At 42.0% G+C, this 20,971-nt stretch overlaps 1 protein-coding gene across 9 annotated transcripts in view; it reads right to left on the bottom strand.

The window, feature by feature from the left end:
- Positions 1–20,971, bottom strand: part of LOC140197572 (teneurin-3-like) — a 2,811,066-nt gene that overhangs the window by 841,636 nt on the left and 1,948,459 nt on the right. For all 9 annotated transcript variants that reach the window (XM_072257693.1, XM_072257692.1, XM_072257694.1 and 6 more), the window contains one exon: positions 18,670–18,784. The gene's annotated coding sequence lies outside the window, so the exon portion shown is untranslated. The remainder of the gene's footprint in view (positions 1–18,669; positions 18,785–20,971) is intronic.

The raw sequence follows: 20,971 nt of genomic DNA, 5'->3' as shown, positions 1-20,971 counted from the left end.
GCCTTTTGCACACTGGTTGAGTACCCAAGTTGGTGTGGTCTTCCAACAATTCTATTATGGTTATTATTCTATTTTGGATTTATTGAGCATGCCCACAAGAAAATTAATCTCTAGGTTGTATATGGTGACATGTATGTATGCTTTATAATAAATTTACTTTGAACTTTTGTACTTTGAACAAGCATTTGGGAGACCATCAGGATGATTAAGAATGGATTTGTCAGCTGCTGCAGGCATCTTCTGCTGGGTGGGAATAGAGTACTTTCCTGTGCCTCCTCTCCCAACAAACTCCCCCCACCACCAACCTCTAACCATCTCCCAAGCCACAACAATCAGAGGCTGGATCGAACTGAGCGGAGCTGGGAGTGCTGAACAGACTGACTGACTCACTCAATGAGTTACAGAAGCTGGCTACATTCACTCTCCCAACACCGTCACTCCCGTGCATCTAAAAAAAGGCTGCATTATACAAAAGTATTGAGGTTCAATTATTATGGTGGGACTGCATGGTGAAGAAATGAGGCAGGAAGATTTGGGAGTAAGTAAGCTCACTCCTAAGTGCAAAGGTGATAACTCCATTTTATAAAATCACCTCACACACCTTCGGTGTGTAAAATGTGTGCTGTGTTTAATGAATCAAAGGGACCTGCTCTGAAACATCAGTACATTTTCCCTCCATTTCATATGCTACACCATTCTTAACAGCAACAGTCTACTGATAGTTTATGTGCCAAATCACAGCAGGGAAGGTGGTTTTTTGTCTTGAAGGAATGCTCTCCATGTCAGCCACAGCAATTGTTCAAAAGATTGCCATGAAGAGGAGGAAGAGGTTCTGATTTCTGCGATGACAAGCTACTGTAAGACAGTCAAATTTATGGAACTGATCTGCTGAACCAGCTGATCAATATTCAGTTAGGCAGGTTTAAGAAAACAGCAAAGTCCCAACACAGATATTTTAAATCATATACAGTCAGCAATTTAGTTCAGATTTTGCTTCCTGTTTCACTGAGTGAAAAAAAACACATATTGTAGATTGCACATTTTTCACCAATTTCAATTCTTAATGAGAAAATTATTCACATGTATATTTGATACTGAGGAAATGATAACTGTGCATCGTTTCTGGATATAGCTGGTCTAATGTGCCTGATTGTAGGACTTCTGAATGCAATTAATTTTTATGCACCTTTTGTGCATAACATTAGGACAAATTGGTCCAATTTCTAGACAAAATTTTTAGACTTGCAGCACTTTCAACATGTTTTCCGTCCAGTGAAAGAATTTTAGAATTCTCAGAATGGAAAAGACTTCATGTTTATAATACAAATATATTCCCAATGATTATATAAGGAAAAGGCACACTATTTCCTAAATGCCTCGCTCTTCACATTATAAGCAACTGCATATGCTACAATACACTTCTACAGAACTCTATTTCATCTGTCTCAAGTCCAATTTCCAACAAAGCATTCGAGGGTACTATCTCAATATATTTCCAGTTTAATACAGTACTACTGAAGACGTGCGACAGCTTACTGGTGGTTTGAAAGCAATGGAATTTGATTAAAACATTATTAATAATGAATTTTTTTGAAGTAAGTTGTGGTAAACTATCATTGCAAGCTATAAAGAGGCGAATGAGGGCAACATGAACACGAGAGATGTGCCCTGTTTCTGCGCTGCAAAATCGATGCACTTGGAGTTGGAGCCATGCTAGTTGGAGTGGATGAATTGGAGGGGAATAGACAGGATGGAGGAGTTCTGATGCCTGTCTAATTTACCCCGGTGCAAGGATGGATCGCTCTAAGTGCCAAGCCAATTTGGAGAGGTCGAGAACAACTTCTTCGGCAGCAAAAGCGAATTGTCGGGCGGCATATTCTTGGGCCAGAGTGGTTTGCCATGGCAAGGCCCAGCTTCTGACGCAAGGTACAATACACTGTTCGGACAATCTAAGTGCTGGCCTAGATAGACTTGAAGACAGGGTGTTGGGTGAGATTGAATTATTCTTAGCACCAAGCCAATTTGAAGAGGTCAAGAACGGTTTCTCTGATAGCAAAATCTAGGTCTGTACCAGAACGCTGGGTGGTGTGTTTTAGGCCCAGAGCGACTCACCGCCCAGTTCCTAGTGCAAGGTTCAGATAAATTAAACGCCGGCCAAGATAGTCTGTGGGCTCCTCTCTTTGCGACACTAAGGCTGTGAGATTGCCCCCGGTTGCTATGCTTCGTGTTGCAAATTTTGCAACGACTTGCCCCATTAGTATGATAGCAAGGCTTTGGGCCTACTTGGAGCTGCTCCGGGGATTTGGATCTAAGGACTCATTTTGGTTCAGAATGCTGTTGTTGTTGCTCACTTCTATTGTTTGCCTGATTTCTTTTGATCCTTTTTCTCTTTCTCTGTGGGCACTGGAGGTTGGTCTTTTTTTAATTGAGTTCTTTTGGGTTCCTTGCTTTGTGACTGGCTGTAAAGCAAATAAATCTCAAGGTTGTATAATTTATACATTCTTTGATAATAAATGCCATTTGAATCTTTGAATATATTGTCTGGATGTTATTTCCTTCAAATATTGGCTTCTGGAGGTGACATTGCTGCCACAGTGGATACTCATGGTCTCAAACCTGATAAATCCTGCAAAATTGACCTTTATCACTTTACTAAAATTTGTGCTGCACTGACACTTAAAAGTATGCACAGAAATGCAAAATTGACATTAAAATAGTGTTAAAAGTGAGCTCACACTGTGCAGTCTGATTGTGTTAGTGCTCAGCAGCAGAAATGACAAGTAACCTCAACTTAAGGGTCAAAATTGTCAAAAATAGTCCAGGTACCATTTGGCACCTCTTTTAATTGCTAAGCTTCCTTCATTTTCTTGTCCTGGTATTGATTGGCCTTGCACTTAATTATATTGGAGTTAAATAAGTTGCTAATGAGATCACACATGGGGTACTGTTTACCCAGTTCTGGTCCCCCTGTTATAGAAAAGACATTGACAAGCTGGTCAAGGTGCAGAAGAGATTTACAAGGATGCTACCCGGACTAGGAAGTCTGACTGATTGGAGATTGGCCACCCTAATTCTTTATAGGAAAATGAGGGGTGACCTCAGAGTAATTTATAAAATCATGGATAAGGTAGATGATCATAGTATGTTCCCCAGGATTGGGATGTCCAAAACTAGAGAACTAGAACTAAAAGAATTGTGAAGAGAAACTCAAAAGAGACCAGAGAGGTACCTTTACACAATTTGGGGGGGGGGGGGGGAAGAAAAGCAAGTTATTTTGTAAGTATTACTTTGAAGTAATTATTTCTGCAAGCGTGTTAGTATGTTTGAGTTAACTTTATTTTTCATTGAGAAAATATAACATTCCATTAAGTTGTTTACTGTAGTTTTAAACTTTAATATCGCCAAACGTCGGTATCATTTAAGACATTTATTGAAATAATTTGCTGTTGAAAGGAACAAACTCTCTATCTCCCCAATTGCCTGGCTTTGCCAGACATGAAAGGTCATCATGGTGTTTGGGGCAGACTACTGCACCCTGGTTGCCTGGCATCCACTTGTAACCGAACTGTTCCACTAGATTCTGCAGAACAGGGTGACCATACAGATACATCATCCTCACCCAGTCCAGAGAAATACAGTGCTTGACAGACAGCAGACAGTGAATCTAAACTGATCGACCCTGCCCAGCAAGAACTCATTGAATTCAGCTCGAGAGATCATGTCTCAGTTCAGTCATTCTGTTCTGGTAATGAATATGTTTGCTGAAATGGGTTCAATGTTCTTGATTTTGTAGCAACTAGAATAACATTTCAATTTATCTCAAGGTAACACTACAATAAAGTAAATATAGGAATATGGAACATAGAAATTTACAGCACATTACAGGCCCTTCAGCCCACAATATTGTGCCGACCATGTAACCTACTCTGCCTAGAATTTCTCTACCGCATAGCCCTCTATTTTCAAAGCTCCATGTACCTTTTAAGAGTCTCTTAAAAGACCCTATGGTATCTGCCTCTACCACTATAAAATCCACCCACTTTTTGGATCAATTCCTTAACTTTTAGAGGCAATAGATTCATGCTTCAAGGTAAGAAATGAACACCATTCAAACTTCTTCCATCTCACCACCATCCTCACCTAACACAAACTTGATGCTTTGTCAGAATTTCTGCATTAAGTATCCTGGCAGTGCCAATATTCCACATTAGGCTTTGCTGTTTCAAAGAGATCTAGTGCAGGAATGTTATTCCTGAATTTATACTATTTTTGCACACTTCAATTCACCTGGCCTAAGGTAGCTCAATCATAACCATCTGAAGTTGACATGAAAATATTGTTTTCCAGAATCTGACTGTGATGGATTTCAGACTATAACCCACAAATGACACAATCAACATTCTGAGGAATTGTACTGACTTGTTGGAGAATGCCTGGGGGAGCGACGATAGTGGAAACAAAGTCTTGTTCTGCCGACATTTAAACTCAACTGTCGCGCTGAGGACTGAACCACCCAAGAGCATAGATATTTTAAGTGTTTCCCTACAACATGGGGATTAGCACTTGCTCCTCATTGCAAACTTTCAACTTCAATCCAAGTTCTCTGCTGAAAATGTGACTCATGCTGCAGCATGATCCAGTGGGGTGGAAAAGATAACCAGCATCTTGCTTCTTTTTAAGTTGAGATACGGTACAGAACAGGCCTTTTGAGCTGCACTGCTCAGCAAGCCACCAGTTTAATCTGAGCCTAATCACAGGAAAATTTACAATGAAAGTTTGATCGAGGCACAACTGCGCAGGCGCGTGGGCGTCAGCCAGTTAGACCGGTGGGAAGAATTTAAAAAGAAGACATCTTTATATTGCGGGCTTTCGGTAGAGGGAATCAGAGTAGGAGGTCTTTGGCTCATCGGGGCTTCGGTGATAATGGGTTGAGGCAAGGTAAGTTACTTGTGAAGGATAGGAATAGGAAGTATGTCTGCGAGGCCGGTGTTCTGTACTGGGTGTCAGATGTGGGATGTCCGGGAGACTCCCAGCCTTCCGGATGGCCACATGTGCACATGCTGCATTGAGCTGCAGCTCCTTAGGGACCGGGTTACGGAACTGGAGATGCAGCTCGATGACCTTCATCTGGAGGTCAGGAGAGGGAAAGGCAAGAGTCAGATACTAGACCGTACCTCTGTGGGTGTCCTCCTGAACAATAAGTACTCCTGTTTAGGTACTGTTGGGGGTGGAGGGGGGGGGAAAGCAACCTACCTGGAGGAAGTAGCAGTGGCCGGCATCTCTGGCATAGAGTCTGGCCCCATGGCTGAGAAGGGTAGGGAAAGGAAGAAGGCAGCAGTGATAGGGGATTCTATAGATAGGGGGTCAGACAGACAAGTCTGTGGAGCAGGAAACAAACACGGATGGTAATTTGCCTCCCAATTCCTGGGTCCAGGATGTTTCTGATCGCATTCACAATATCCTGAAGTGGGAAGGTGAACAGCCAGAGGTTGTGGTACATATTGGTACCAGCAAAATAGGTAGGAAAAGGGAGGAGGTCCTGAAAACAGACTACAGGGGGTTAGGAAGGAAGTTGAGAAGCAGGACCTCAAAAGTAGTAATCTCGGGATTACTGCCTGTGCCACGCAACATTGAGTATAGGAATAGAGTGAGGTGCAGGATAAATGCATGTCTGAGGGATTGGAGCAGGGGGCAGGGATTCAGATTTCTGAATCATTTGGACCTCTTTTGGGGCAGGCGTGACCTGTACGTAAAGGATGGGTTGCACTTGAATCTGAGGGGGACCAATATCCTGGCAGGGAAGTTTGCTAAGGCTGTTGGGGAGAGCCTAAACTAGAATTGCTGGGGCGTGGGAACCGAACTGAAGAGACAGAGGAAGGGGCGGTTGGTTCACAAATTGAGAAAGCTTGTAGACAGTGTGAGAGGGAGGATAGGCAGGTAATAGGGAAGGGATGCGCTCAAACTGATGGTTTGAGATGTGTCTATTTTAATGCAAGGAGTAGCATGAACAAAGCGGATGAGCTTAGAGCGTGGATCAGTATTTGGAGCTATGATGTTGTGGCCATTACAGAGACTTAGATGGCTCAGGGTCAGGAATGGCTACTTAAAGTGCCAAGCTTTAGATGTTCAGAAAGGACAGGGAGGGAGGCAAAAGAACTGGGGGTGTGATACTGCTGATCAGAGATAATGTCACAGCTGCAGAAAAGGAGGAAGTCATGGAGGGATTGTCTACTGAGTCTTTGTGGGTGGAAGTTAGAAACAGGAAGGGGTTAATAACTCCACTGTGTGTTTTTTATAGGCCACCCAATAGTAACAGGGACATCAAGGAGCAGATAGGGAGACAGATCCTGGATCGGTGCAATAATAACAGGGTTGTCATGATGGGAGATTTTAATTACCCCAATATTGATTGGCCTCTCCCCAGATCAAGGGGTTTAGATGGGGTGGAAGTTATTAGGTGTGTTCAGGACGATTTCCTGACACAATATATAGACAAGCCTAAAAGAGGAGAGGCTGTACTTGATCTGGTATTGGGAAATGAACCTGGTCAGGTATCAGGTCTCTCAGTGGGAGAGCATTTTGCAGATAGTGAGTACAATTCTATCTCCTTTACCATAGCATTGGAGAGGGATAGGAATGGACAAGTTAGGAAAGCATTTAATTGGAGTAAGGGGAAATATGAAGCTATCAGACAAAAACTTGGAAGCATAAATTAGGAACAAGTGTTCTCAGGAAAATGTACTGCAGAAGTGTGGCAAATGTTCAGGGGATATTTGCGTGGGAAAGGATGGTAGGGTACAGGAATCGTGGTGTACAAAGGCAGTTGAAAGTCTAGTCAAGAAGAAAAGAAAAGCTTACAAAAGGTTCAAAAAACTAGGTAATGATAGAGATCTAGAAAATTATATGGCTAGCAGGAAGGAGCTTAAGAAAAAATTAGGAGAGGCAGAAGGGGACATGAGAAGGCTTTGGCGGACAGGATTAAAGAAAACCCCAAGGCATTCTACAAGTAAGTGAAGAGCAAGAGGATAAGACATGAAAGAATAGGACCAAACAAGTGTGACTGTGGAAAAGTGTGTATGGAACTGGAGGAGATAGTGGTGTACTTAATGAATACTTTGCTTCAGTATTCACTACGGAAAAGGACCTTGGTGATTGTAGGGATGACTCACAGTGGACAGAAAAGCTTGAGCATATAGACATTAAGAAAGAGTATGTGCTGGAGCTTCTGGAAAGCATCAAGTTGGATAAGTCACCGGGACTGGACGAGACATACTCCAGGCTACTGTGGGAGGCGAGAAAGGAGATTACTGAGCCTCTGGCAATGATCTTTGCATAATCAATGGGGACGGGAGAGGTTCCAGAGGATTGGAGGGTTGTGGATGTTCTTCCATAATTCAAGAAAGGGAGTAGAGATTGCCTAGGAAATTACAGACCAGTGAGTCTTACTTCAGTGGTTGGTAAATTGATGGTGAAGATCCTGAGGGGCAGGATTAATGAACATTTGGAGAGGCATAATATGATTAGGAATAGTCAGCATGGCTTTGTCAAAGGCAGGTCGTGCCTTACGAGCCTGATTGAATTTTTTGAGGATGTGACTCAACACATTGATGAATGTAGAGCAGTAGATGTAGTGTATATGGATTTCAGCAAAGCATTTGATAAGGTACCCCATGCAAGGCTTATTGAGAAAGTAAGGAGGCATGGGATCCAAGGGACCTTGCTTTGTGGATCCAGAACTGGCTTGCCCACAGAAGTCAAAGAGTGGTTGTAGACGGGTCATATTCTGTATGGAGGATGGTGACCAGTGGTGTGCCTCAGGGATCTGTTCTGGGACCCCTTCTCTTTGTGATCTTTATAAATGACCTTGATGAGGAAATGGAGGGATGGATTAGCAAATTTGCTGATGACACAAAGGTTGGGGTGTTGTGGATAGTGTGGAGGGCTGTCAAAGGTTACAGCGGGACATTGAATGGATGCAAAAAGGGGCTGTGAAGTGGCAGATGGAGTTCAACCCAGATAAGTGTGAGGTGGTTCATTTTGGTAGGTCAAATATGATGGCAGAATGTAGTATTAATGGTAAGATTCTTGGCAGTGTGGAGGATCAGAGGGATCTTGGGGTCCGAGTCCATAGGACACTCAAAGCAGGTTGACTGTGTGGTTAAGAAGGCATATGTGCATTGGCTTTTATCATAGTCATAGTCATAGTTATACTTTATTGATCCCAGGGGGAAATTGGTTTTCGTTACAGTTGCACCATAAATAATAAATAGTAATAGAACCATAAATAGTTAAATAGTAATATGTAAATCATGCCAGTAAATTATGAAATAAGTCCAGGACCAGCCTATCGGCTCAGGGTGTCTGACCCTCCAAGGGAGGAGTTGTAAAGTTTGATGGCCACAGGCAGGAATGACTTCCTATGACGCTCTGTGCTGCATCTTGGAGGAATGAGTCTCTGGCTGAATGTACTCCTGTGCCCACCCAGTACATTATGTAGTGGATGGGAGACATTGACCAAGATGGCATGCAACTTAGACAGCATCTTCTTTTCAGACACCACCGTGAGAGAGTCCAGTTCCATCCCCACAACATCACTGGCCTTACGAATAAGTTTGTTGATTCTGTTGGTGTCTGCTACCCTCAGCCTGCTGCCCCAGCACACAACAGCAAACACGATAGCACTGGCCACCACAGACTCATAGAACATCCTCAGCATCGTCCGGCAGATGTTAAAGGACCTTAGTCTCCTCAGGAAATAGAGACAGCTCTGACCCTTCTTGTCAACCAATGGGATTGAGTTCAAGCTGTAATGTTACAGCTGTATGGGACCCTTGTTATACCCCACTTGGAGTACTGTGCTCAGTTCTTGTCACCTCAGTACAGGAAGGAAGTGGAAACTACAGGAAGGGGTGCAGAGGAGATTTACAAGGATATTGCCTGGATTGGGGAGCATGCCTTACGAGAATAGGTTGAGTGAACTTATCCTTTTCTCCTTGGAGCAATGGAGGTGACCTGATAGAAGTGTACAAGATGATGAGAGGCATTGATCGTGTGGATAGTCAGAGGTTTTTTTCCCAGAGCTGAAATGGTTAACACGAGAGGGCACAATTTTAAGGTTCTTGGAAGTAGGTACAGAGGAGATGTCAGGGGTAAGTTTTTTTACGCAGAGAGTGGTGAGTGTGTGGAATGGGCTGCCGGCGACAGTGGTGGATGCAGATAAAATAGGGTATTTTCAGAGACTCCTGGATAGGTACACGGAGCTCAGAAAAATGGAGGGCCATGGGTAATCTAGGTAATTGCTAAAGTAAGTACATGTTCGGCACAGCATTGTGGTCCAAAAGTCCTGTATTGTGCTGTAGATTTTCCACGTTTCTTAAAAATTAACCTGCCAACTGGTATGTCTTTTGGACTGTGGGAGGAAATCAGAGCACCTGGAGGAAACCCACGTGGTCATGAGGGGAATGTACAAACCCATTACAGCCACCAGCAGTAGGAATTGAACCCGGGTCACCTGTACTGTAAAACATTGTATTAACCACTACGCTACCGTACTTTTGATACTGGAGTCTAGGAGGTGAATAATAGCTTTGTTAGGACATCGGAGCCAAGTCATAATGAAGGCCTACCCAGTCTCCAGACACATACTCGTGGGTGGGAGTGATCAGCAATGAGGAATGTTAGATTATATTCGCCCTTCTCTGTTTTGAGAAGATCCAAGGATCATTGGGAGCGAGTTTTACCTTCATATCCCATACCCACAAGTCCCATTGGAAAGGAAGTAAGTGGAGCAGATTGCCATCCTGTTACAGATCTACTCAGTTTTAACTTTGATAGTCATACTGCACAGAAGTAGGCCCTTTAGTTCACTTCGTCTTTGCCAACTGTAAGGTACCTTATCTATACTATCCACATCAATGGCTTGGTGATTCGAGTGTCCATTCAGATAAATTTTAAATGTTGTGAGAGTACATACCTCCACCAGGACTCACGCTGCCATTTAATACACAAAATACTTTAGATTAAGATTACCAACACACTGTTTTATTCAAATCAGAGTACATGCTGACAACAGGACATTCCAGTTTCCCCGGAACTCAAAAACCTGTTCTTACTAGCAATGCAAGGACAGGTTTTTTCTCACCTTACAACTCTAAGAGCCAACACACAGTTGAATCTGAATTAATGGGCCCACAAAGTTGGTCTGGCATCCCATCTGCGGGTGATGGTACAGGCACTCCGATCGGCTGCAGCTACCAGCAGAGCAAGAGCAGATAAAGGGATATGGTTTGGCGTTCTTTCTAAAAGCCCAAGACTCAAAATGCTCACAGGCAGTTATGAGACAAAGGCGCAACTGGTTGTCTGTAGAGAGGACCTATGGACTCACTTTCAAATAATCTACAACACAGGTTCTCAGTATTATTTATTTATTTGTATTTGCACAATTTTTCTTCTTTTGCACATTGGTTGACAGTATTTGTGTGTAATTTCTTTCATTGATTTGATTGCATTTCTTTGTTCTGATGTGAATGCCTGTAAGGAAATGGATTTCAGGGGAGTGTGTGGTGACATATATGTAGTTTCATCATAAGTTTACTTTGACATTTGACTGAAATGACTGAATGGCATCTAAATAAATAAATCAGACATGTTGGAAAGGGAAGATGAAGTTGTGGGTGACTGGTGGTGTGGGGAGCCTTCAAGTCCTAACCCAGTATGAATAAAACCCTGGACAATAGAGCTATTGCTGAGGCCAGTGACACGTTTTAACAACCGTTAATAAGGGATATGTTATTACCAAATATGATCAATGATGAATAGTTGATAAGTGTTACTGCCTGGCATAACACCCTCTCTTGTCTCTCACAATGAACAAAAGACTTCTTAGTAATCACTGGTCAAGTTTCACGTCTCATCTAATCTTACAAGTAAAAAGTAATGCTCCCGAACCTGAATTCTCCGCTGCTTTTTTTTACATCAGATTATCATTTAATTATTAAAGCACACATATCACTTAAAAGAAGTAATCACTGCCTAATTGCTGGTAATTTTTTACTGTTGATTTCTAGATATACAGATTTCAGATACCAGTGACAAAATGTGTGGACTCTGGCTAGACCAGCACTAAGTAAATGACACAAGAGATAATTGGTGTTGATTCATAATGAAGACGCACTCTGTGACCTCTTTGTTATATATATTCAGTACCTAATAAAGAGGCCTTTCAGTGTATGTTTGTGGTCTTCTACTGCTGTAGCCCATCCACTTCAAGGTTCGCCATGTTGGGTGTTCAGAGATTATCTTTGCACACTGCTGTTGTAATGCGTGGTTACTTGAGTGACTGTCACCTTCCTGTCAGCATTTTCACCCACAGAACCGCTGCTTTCTGGATGTTGTGCTTGAGAACCGCGGGAGCTCAGCAGATTCTGAGATATTGAAACCACCCTGTATAGCACCAACAAACATTCCACAGTCAAAGTCACTTCAGTCACGTTTCTTCCCCATGCTGATGTTTGGTCTGAACGACAACTGAACGTCTTGGCCATGCCTGCATGCTTTTATGCATTGAGTATCTGTCACATGATTGGCTGATTAGAAATCTGCATCAATATGCAAGTGTAAAGGTGTACGTAATAAAGTGGCCACTGAGTGAACGTTTGATGTCAGACAATAACAATATTGATATAAATAGAGTCGAAGAGTTCTACAGCATGGAAACAGGCCATTTGCCCCACTCACCCAAGCCAACCATGGTAGCGACCAAACAAGGCCCAGTTTGCGTGCATTTGGCCCACTTCCATATCCTTCTAAGCCAGGGGTTGCTGTAACATGCTTCGGAAAGTCTTTACGGGTCATATGAAAATGGACACCCACTTGAAATCTATTCCTGGTCTCACCAATAACACAGGGTAGTGAAGCCTCCTAAAACCTCACAGAGCATAACCCTCTGCACAGACCCCACCCTTCAAAGGCCCTCCCTGTTAGATTCTTCTCCTTTCATTCATACCCTCCTACTCCCATCCATACCATTCTTGCGCTCTCCACCTTTACTCAGTTCCTGCATTTTAGCTCAGTAACTGTATAGCCTCTTCTCAATTCTACACATTCCCTCCCTCTTAGCTTTAACCTTTCATCTAACCCCTCTGTTTCAGCTCTCTCTCCGTCACACACCACCACCTCATTCCCCTCCCCATCTAAGGTCCTTCATTCTGCCCCACCTTTTCAGCTTCCCCTTCACATCACCTCCTCTCACACCCACCCCCTTACCTCTCCCTCCGTTCACACCATCATCTTACATTCCTCACTCTTGACACACTCTGCCTCATCACACCCTTTCCCCTCATATCCTCTCCTCTCATCGCTCTCCTTCAACTTTATCCCCCTTCCCCTCTCTTCAACCCCTCTGCTCTCTCTTTACATCTCTCTCTTATCACTCTCTCCTCTCACCTCACCTCCTTTGAACTGAATTTTTCCCTCATTCACTCTCATCCTACCCACCACTCCCGGCCCCTTCTCTCAAACCAATCCGTCTTAGTGCCTGCAGAAGACTTTCAAAAGGGAAATTGAGCAGTCAGAGGTTGTGGTGCACATCAACATAGGTAGAAAGGGGGAAGAGGTTCTGTGAAGAAAGTACAGGGAGTTGGAGAAGAGACTGAAGAGCAGGACCTCCAAGGTAGTAATCTCTGGATTACTCCCATACCACCTGCTGGTTAGGACAGGAATAGGATGATAGTAAAGATGAATGAATGGCTGAGGAAGCAGTGCAGGTGGCAGGGTATCAGATTCCTAGATCATTGGGATCACTTCTGGGGAAGGCATGACCTATTAAAAAGGGACAGGTTACACCTGAACCCGAGGAGGACCAATATCCTTGCAGACAGGTTTGCTAGAGCTACTGGGGAGGGGTTAAACTAAGTTGGCAAGGGGTTGGGAACCAGAGTGATAGTGCTGAGGATGGGTCAGTTGAAGATGCAGTGTGTAGTGAAAATGTGAGGAAGGACGGGCAGAACAACAATGACTGGAGTTTCAGGCAGGAATTCAGAAGACGCGTGATACATATATTTAAGAGGAAAAGGAGTATCCTAAAGGGAGGATGAGCAACCGTGGCTGACAAGGGAAATCAAAGACAGAATGATAGCAAAAGAGATGGCATATAATATAGCAAAGATTAGTGTGAAGTTAGAGGATTGGGAAGCTTTTAAAAACCATCAGAAAGCAACTAAAAACTATAAGGAGAGAAAAGATAAAATATGAAGGCAAGCCAACCAATAATATCAAAGAGGATATGAAAAGTTTTTTTTTCAGATATACAGTATAAAGAGTTAAAGAGAGGTGAGAGTGAATATTGGACTGCTGAAAAATGATGCTGGAGAGGTAGTAACGAGGGACAAAGAAATAGTGGACAAACTTAATAAATATTTTACATAAGTCTTCACTGTAGAAGACACCAGCGGAATGCCAGAAATTCGAGAGAGTCATGGGGAGGAAGTGAGTGTAGTTGCTTTTACTATGGAGATGGTGCTTGAGAAGCTGAAAAGTCTAGATGTAGATAGGTCACCTGGACCATATGGGCTACACCACAGGGTTCTGAAAAATGTAGCTGAAGAGATTGTTGAGGCATTGGAAATGATTTTTCAAGAATCACTAGATTCTGGAATGATTCTGGAGGACTGGAAAATTGCAAATGTCACTTCCCTCTTTAAGAAGGGAGGGAAGCAGAAGAAAGAAAATTATAGGCCAATTAGCCTGATTTCAATGGTTGGGAAGATGTTGGAGTCCAGTATTAAGGACAAGGTTTTGGGGTACTTGGAGGTGTATGATAAAGTGGGCCAAAGCCAACATGTCTTCCTTAAAGGGAAATCGTGCCTGACAAATCCGTTGGAATTATTTGAGGAGGGCCGACTGGTGGCACAATGACATCAGCGCTGGACTCTGGAACGGAGGTTCCTGGGTTCAAACCCAGTTGGGTCCGCTCTTGAGTACGCTTTCCATCCGTGCCGTGTTGAGTGTCGAGATCGCAACTCGACCTCGTAAAATAAAGGGAAAGATACTGCGAAATGTCTGTGTGAGGAGTGGTGCGCCACACAGTCTCTCTCTCTCTCTCTCTCGCTCCGCGCCTTGTAAAGGCATGAAAAAGACATCGTCCCGCCAACATCGCACACGCACGGACGCACACACACAGATGCACATGCCAAAAACAAAGGAATTATTTGAGGAAATAACAGGCAGGATAGACAAAAGAAAGCCAGTGGATGTTGTTTACTTGGGTTTTCAGAAGACCTTTGACAAAGTGCTACACATGAGGCTGCTTAACAGGATAAGAGCCCATGGAATTACTGGAAAGGTGCTAACATGGATAGAAGACTGGCTGATTGACAGGAGGCAAAGATTGACAGGAATAAAGAGGACATATTCTGGTTAGCCGCTGGTGACAAATGGTGTTCCGCAGGGGTCTGAATTGGGACAGCTTCTTTTCACGTTATATGTCAATAATTTAGATGTCAGAATTGATGGCTTTGTGGCCAAGTTTGTAGTTAATACAAAAATAAGTGAAGGGGCAGGAAATATTGAGGAAACAGGGAGGCTGAAGAAGGACTTTGACAGATTAGGAGAAAGGGCAAGGAAGTGGCAGATGGAACATACTGTAGGAAACTGTATGTTCATACACTTCTGTTGAAGGAATAAAGGCACAGACTATTTTCAAAGCAGGGAGAAAATTCAAAAATCAGAGGTGCAATAGAATCTGGGAGTCCTTGTGCAAGATTGCCAAAAAAGTTAACCTGCAGGTTGACTCGGTGGTAAGGAAAGCAAATACAAAGTTAACATTAATTTTGAGAGAACTAGAATATAAGACCAAGAATATGATGCTAAGGCTTTATAAGGCATTGGTTAGACCACACCTGGAATATTGTGAGCAATTTTGGGCCCATTATCTAAGAAAAATCGTGCTGGCATTGGAGAGGGTCCAGAGGAATTTCATGAGAATGATTCTGGGAATAAAAGGGTATGAGGAGTGTTTGATGGCTCCAGGCCTGTACTTACTGGGGTTTAGAAGAATGGGGGGTGGGGGGTTTCATTGTAACCTATTGAATACTAAAAGGCCTAGATAGAGTGGAAATGGAAAAGATGATTCCTATAGTGGGTGAGTCTAGGATCAGAGGGCACAGCCTCAGAATAGAGGACGTCCATTTTGGACAGAAATGATAAGGAACTTCCTTAGCGAGAGGGTGATGAATCAGTGGAACTCATTGCCATGAACGACTATGGAGGCCAAGTCTTTGAGTTTATTTACAGCAGTGGTTGATAGGTTTGTGGTTATTCAGGGTGTCAAAGATTATGAGGAGAAGGCAGGAGAATAACGTTGAGATGGATAATAAATCAGCCTGGATGGAAGGGCAGAGCAAACTTGATGAGCTGACTGACCTAATTCTGCTCCTATATCTTATAATCTTATGGTCTAAGTTGCTCTAGAACCTTTCCACAGTTAACAATAATCTAAACAAAGCACAGATTAATCCAATACCATGACTGAGCCAAAGCATGTCTATTACCAAGCTAATAAATTGAAATGGCAAAATAAATTGCAGCGCTGGCTTTTAATTACAACAGTACGGGCAGCCCTTTACAGGACGAGGTATCAATAAGCAGATCAAAAACGTCTTTCCTATTCACACCTCTCCATTTATAGAACTTACTGGCTGGCTCTAAGGCAAGGCAATTAGCTGATATACGTATGTCTACACTTTAACTCTTTACTGCAAAGTTGGGCTTCTCCCTAGTTGTCATACTGAATAATACTTAATTTCCTGTTCAATACCACTGTAAAGGGGTGGTTTCTGACACAGAAGGAAAAGCTTGCCTCTGTTACCATCTGCTCAAGACAAAGGAGAAATCTGTAAATTAATAAAACATTCTATCCTGCTGAACATGTTAATAAACTTTGGTAATTGATTGTGCATTGCCAGTTTCTAACTTAGAACATAACGCAAATATATATACATATATATCACAGATCTTCATGACTGAAGTAAGAGTCCACACCATTGCTTGTTCTTCCACATTGTCAAAGTTCAGAAAAAAATATTACATTAAAAATGACAACGTGCACTACATCTCCTCCAGGAACAAAATAACATTTGAATTGGAAGGGGCAACAATGAGCTATCTGAGATTCGCAGAGTGCACAGGAGGAGGCCACTTAGTGTGTCAGACTGGTTTCTGTCCCAGCTCTCTGATCTCATTTGCCTGCTCAATCCTCAACTCCTACAATATTTTCCTCAGTTAATGTTTTTCCAACCACCCCTTGAACACCATAACATTGCAGTTATTTCCTGGAGTGAAGTAATCCAAAAGTAGTTTTCTTTCAATTATCTCTCAGGACTCCACAAAAAGCTAAATAAAACAAAACTGAGTGATCATTGGAAAAGGAAAGATTACAGGGGATCAATCCCAGTACTCCATCCCCTCAATTTTTATCATCAAAGGCAAAGATATTTTTTCTCATCTTTGTTCCCATATATTATTTCTGTCTCATAATTACTTCAGTTTTTAAATACTGTACAGTACTGTGCAGATGTATTTCGAGGGTGCCTGAGACTTTTACACAGTACTGTCGTAATTTTTGTTATTGCACTATACTGCTGCCAAAAAAAAAATCAAATTTCATGACATATATGAGTGATAGTACCCTGATTCTGATAATGGGTCTCGATTTTGCACTAAGAGTGTGAAGGGGACAGCGAGTGAGTGGGAAGGGGGTAGGGAGAGAGTGAGAAGGGAGCAGGAAGTGGGGAATCATGGTTGGGAAAAGGGGAAGGGAGAGAAGAGGGAGCTAGAAGCACCTGAGAGACATTCTGTAATGATCAATAAACCATTTGTTTGGAATCAAATAACCTTGCCTGATAATCTGAGGGCTGGGTGTGTCTGCACCTGCACCACCCACCACCCTCACCACCCCACCCCTCATTCCCTGGCACTCCTTCTCTGCCACCGGTCTCACACTCCTCCCACAGCACTCCACCATCACCATTCACCAGCCCCCTCCGTCCCTAGTACTCTTTCTCTGTCACCTGTCCCACACTCCTCCCACAGCACTCAACCATCACCATTCACCACCCCCCTCCGTCCCTAGTACTCTTTCTCTGTCACCTGTCCCACACTCCTCCCACAGCACTCCACCATCACCATTCCCAACATCCTTTGCTCCCGCCAGATTTACAAACTTGCTCTCCACTCCACATTGACAAATACAGTACCATGCAAAACTTTGAGGCACTCTAGCTATATAGGTGTGCCTAAAACTTTTGCACAATACTGTATGTCAAATGAATTTACACTCGATCATGAGCTAAATACATAATTTCAAATCCCTGTTGAACTTTGGAGTAAATTTTTTTTCCCTTTCTAATTGCTTTTAATTGATTCCCTTTAAATTCTAAGGGACTCCAGTCCCTTGTTCTGGATCGGCATGGTGGAGGAAATAGTTGATTTCTCTCCAGCCCCTTAAGGGCACCCTAAATAATCTTTTCTGAGGAAGTAAGACCTGGACTTCAACTTTTGGGTGTGGCTGTAACTTGTTAGAGTAAGTTTCTGCTCCTCCTCTCTGTTAGGAAGTAATTATGTATTGAGGCTGGCTTTTCTTCAAAGTCTAATGCATGGTTAATTTGCCAGGACAATACAAGCAGTAGTCTTCAGCCGTTGGGGGCTGATTCTCCGTTTAATCAGATGATGGTTGACATCTAACTCAATTCTACTTCCCTACCTTGATTCTTGCCACCCAAAGGACAGGACAGCAATGGAGAGTAGAAATAAAACATATAATATTCTAATTTACACGAATTTTACATTAAAAAAAGAAAACATGTGGTTCTCCAAGTATCAAGTTGAGAATCCCAAACCTTTCCAACTTTATCTGAGGTACAAGGAGGAAGCACCACTATTTTGGAGGATGTGTACAGTGGATAGTGATGAAAACATTTGTGGATGTTAGGATGATACAGAAATGGAGGAATGGACAGAAGCATTTCAGTTGATGTTTATTGAAGAGAAAGCCAAATTGTATGCTATTAAGAACATTAAAAGAAAGTTGATAAGATACTTGAGGATGGTGAACTTACAAATAATGGATGAATCATACAGCTGACACACTAAATACAACTCCTCTTTCAAAGGGCAATCACAGAAGCAACTGGCCTAAAGGATCCTCGGAGTCTGAAGAGTGCTAAGGTTCTATGACACTTGCAACTCTTGATCAGGATTGGAAACAGAAAAAATGAGCACAGATTAAAAGAAAATATGAAATTGGTTCTGAAGAAGGGGCGGTCATAAATAAAGAGAAAGCCAAAAAGCTCACGAAAACCAATGTCTGGGTAGCGTCTGTAAGATAAGATGTTATGCATCCAAAAACGTCAACTGCTGCAGGATGGTTGTTAACTAAGTTTCCACATCAGCTTCATTCTTTCAACAGATGTTCACTGAGTGGCTGAGTGTTTCCAACAACCCCTACCCTTTTATTTCAAGATTCCAGCATCTGTAAATTTTTTAGTTTCTGTTTATAGCATCAACAATCAATGATTTTCAGATAAAGTCACAGATGGTTCTTTCATTCCTTGCATCTGGCAAGATGCCATATTCGGCACTTTTCTAGATGATACAATATACCGATCAGCTTACCTGACTAGAAAAGGTTCTTAATGGTCTTCCACGCTGTTCAGTCCTGTTCGTTTTGATGTTCAACTAGTTCATTTTCTTCATAGCTCCAAGGGATCAGTTCATCAACCTGAGCTGTCTGTTGGGACATTAAAAATTAAAATTGACTACTAACCTTAAATTGTTAAGTTTTCCATTCTGGGTACTCAGTTTTAAATAATTAATGTTGTTTAACCAAATAATTCAAGAAATTTATTGACTGCTTAACTTCCATTTTTTTTTCTTTTTGCAAACTCATATCAAAAAAGTTACACCAAGAAGGAAATCTGTGCAACTTTTATTGACCTTGCCCCAGTTCGCTGCTGTTCCTCCAATAACCTTTAATATTCTCTTCAAAATTCTTACACAGTTCCCTTGTAGATACAGTCTCTGTTCTTGTCTTACTTTCTACTTGTGCTAAGCATAATTCCAAGTGAATAACAATTATTGGTGCATCCCCATCAATTGTCTAAAAATGTAAACATTTTCAAGTTTCAAAGCTCCTTTTCAAATCTACCTTGTACTATCTGTCCTTGCAGGGCAAAGAAATGACGTTTAATATGCTGCTTATAACTTTATTTTCTGCCAATTTTGAAGAATTTTATTTCCCAGACATAAAACAGAGAATGTCATATTGCTGAAGCAACAATATGGGCAAATGTGAGGGGACAGACACATGAAAATGATAAGAAAAAAAAAAGAAATAACAAATGTGGAAATAAACAAATGTTCAAGATATATTTTATAAAAAAAAGTTTATTTCTCTGACATTTAGTAATGTATTCAAGAGATATGAAGGCAGTCTTTTTATAAATCTAATTGGCATTCTGCATATCTTCAATATTTTAAATTCAGTTTCAGGCACGCTTTCATTCTTGCTCTTTCTATTCATATGAACACCAAGAAGAAATTGGGGGGGGGGGGGTCAGTGGCTAGGTTTGTTTTGCTACTTTTGCTACTGATCCGCAAGTAGATTCCCACTTAACCTTACATGATCCCATTATCTGGAAAATGCTGATTGAAGGCCGTCTGATGTCCTTGCCAGATTGGTGCAGTACTTTGCAACATAAAATCTATGTTTTGGAGGAAGGTCAAGTGAAGTTGGTGGAACTTAGAACCTCCTTGCCACAAAGACTCATTTGTTGGACATGATCATTTTCATAGCGAGCTAGGCAGTCATGCAAAATAGATATTGGCCCTGGGGTTCACTGACTTCTTGCTAACCATCAGGCAACCATTTACATTTCTCCCATTTACTGTACTTGGGAATAATATTCTCTTCATAAGACCATAAAGCTATAAGACATAGAAGAAGAATTAGGCCATTCATCCCATCGTGGCTGACCCAGATCCCACTCAACCCCATACATCTGCCGTCTCGCCATATCCCTTGATGCCCTGACCGATCAGGACATTCCCATTAGATCAATCCATATCATATCACTCACCTACATAGTAGGAGCAATTTACAGTGGCCATTGAACCCACTAATTCTCACAACACTGGGTGCAGGGGGAAACCAAGGCACGTATTTACTCGGGAAATGGACAAATTCCACACAGGATGCACAGATTATGGTTGTGCCCTGGTCACTGGAGCTATGAGGTAGCAGCTCTACTTGCAGTGCCACCATCCTGCCCAGTATTTCTGGCACTTTTGTGGCAAGGACAATTACTTGTCACTTTACCAGCTCAAGACTTTACGTTGCCTAGGGTGCTGCTGCAGGCAGGCATGGAGACTTCATTTACTGAGTTGTGAATAGAATTGAACAAAAATATTGACTGAAGATCTTCTTGGTGATAATTAACTTACTGAACAAGAGCAGAAAAGATTAAAGATTATATTAGGTTTTATTTGTCACAGGGACATCAAAACACACATTGAAATGCAGCATTTGCATCAAATCAAAACAGTCATTAAAAAAAAAGATAGAACAAAAGAACTGGGTTTCATTTAAAGAAGAAAAAAATAGAAATGTAATGAAGCACTTTGAAACTTGTTTGGACCACACTTTGTGTACTGTACACTTAATTTCCATACTGCACAAAGAACAAAATGCTAAGGAAGAAGGTGCAAAATAGATTCACAGGGATGAAGTTTTGAGGGCAAGCTGAGCAGGCTGGCATTTGCTGCTTAAGAAAAAGGGATGTCTAATAGAGACCGTCTGCAATTAAAACAAAGTTTGATGAGAGAGAGGTATGGAAATTGTATTCAAAACCTCAAGAAGTAGAGGGCTATTCTGCTATGTCAGATGAAAAAGGGTGAGGAAAAGCATACAAATATATTC

The sequence above is a fragment of the Mobula birostris genome, chromosome 5 (genome assembly GCF_030028105.1).
Source record: "Mobula birostris isolate sMobBir1 chromosome 5, sMobBir1.hap1, whole genome shotgun sequence".
Classification (NCBI taxonomy): Eukaryota; Metazoa; Chordata; class Chondrichthyes; order Myliobatiformes; family Myliobatidae; genus Mobula; species Mobula birostris.
Note: the sequence above shows the minus strand (reverse complement) of the source record. Positions and strands in the feature narration are given on the sequence as shown.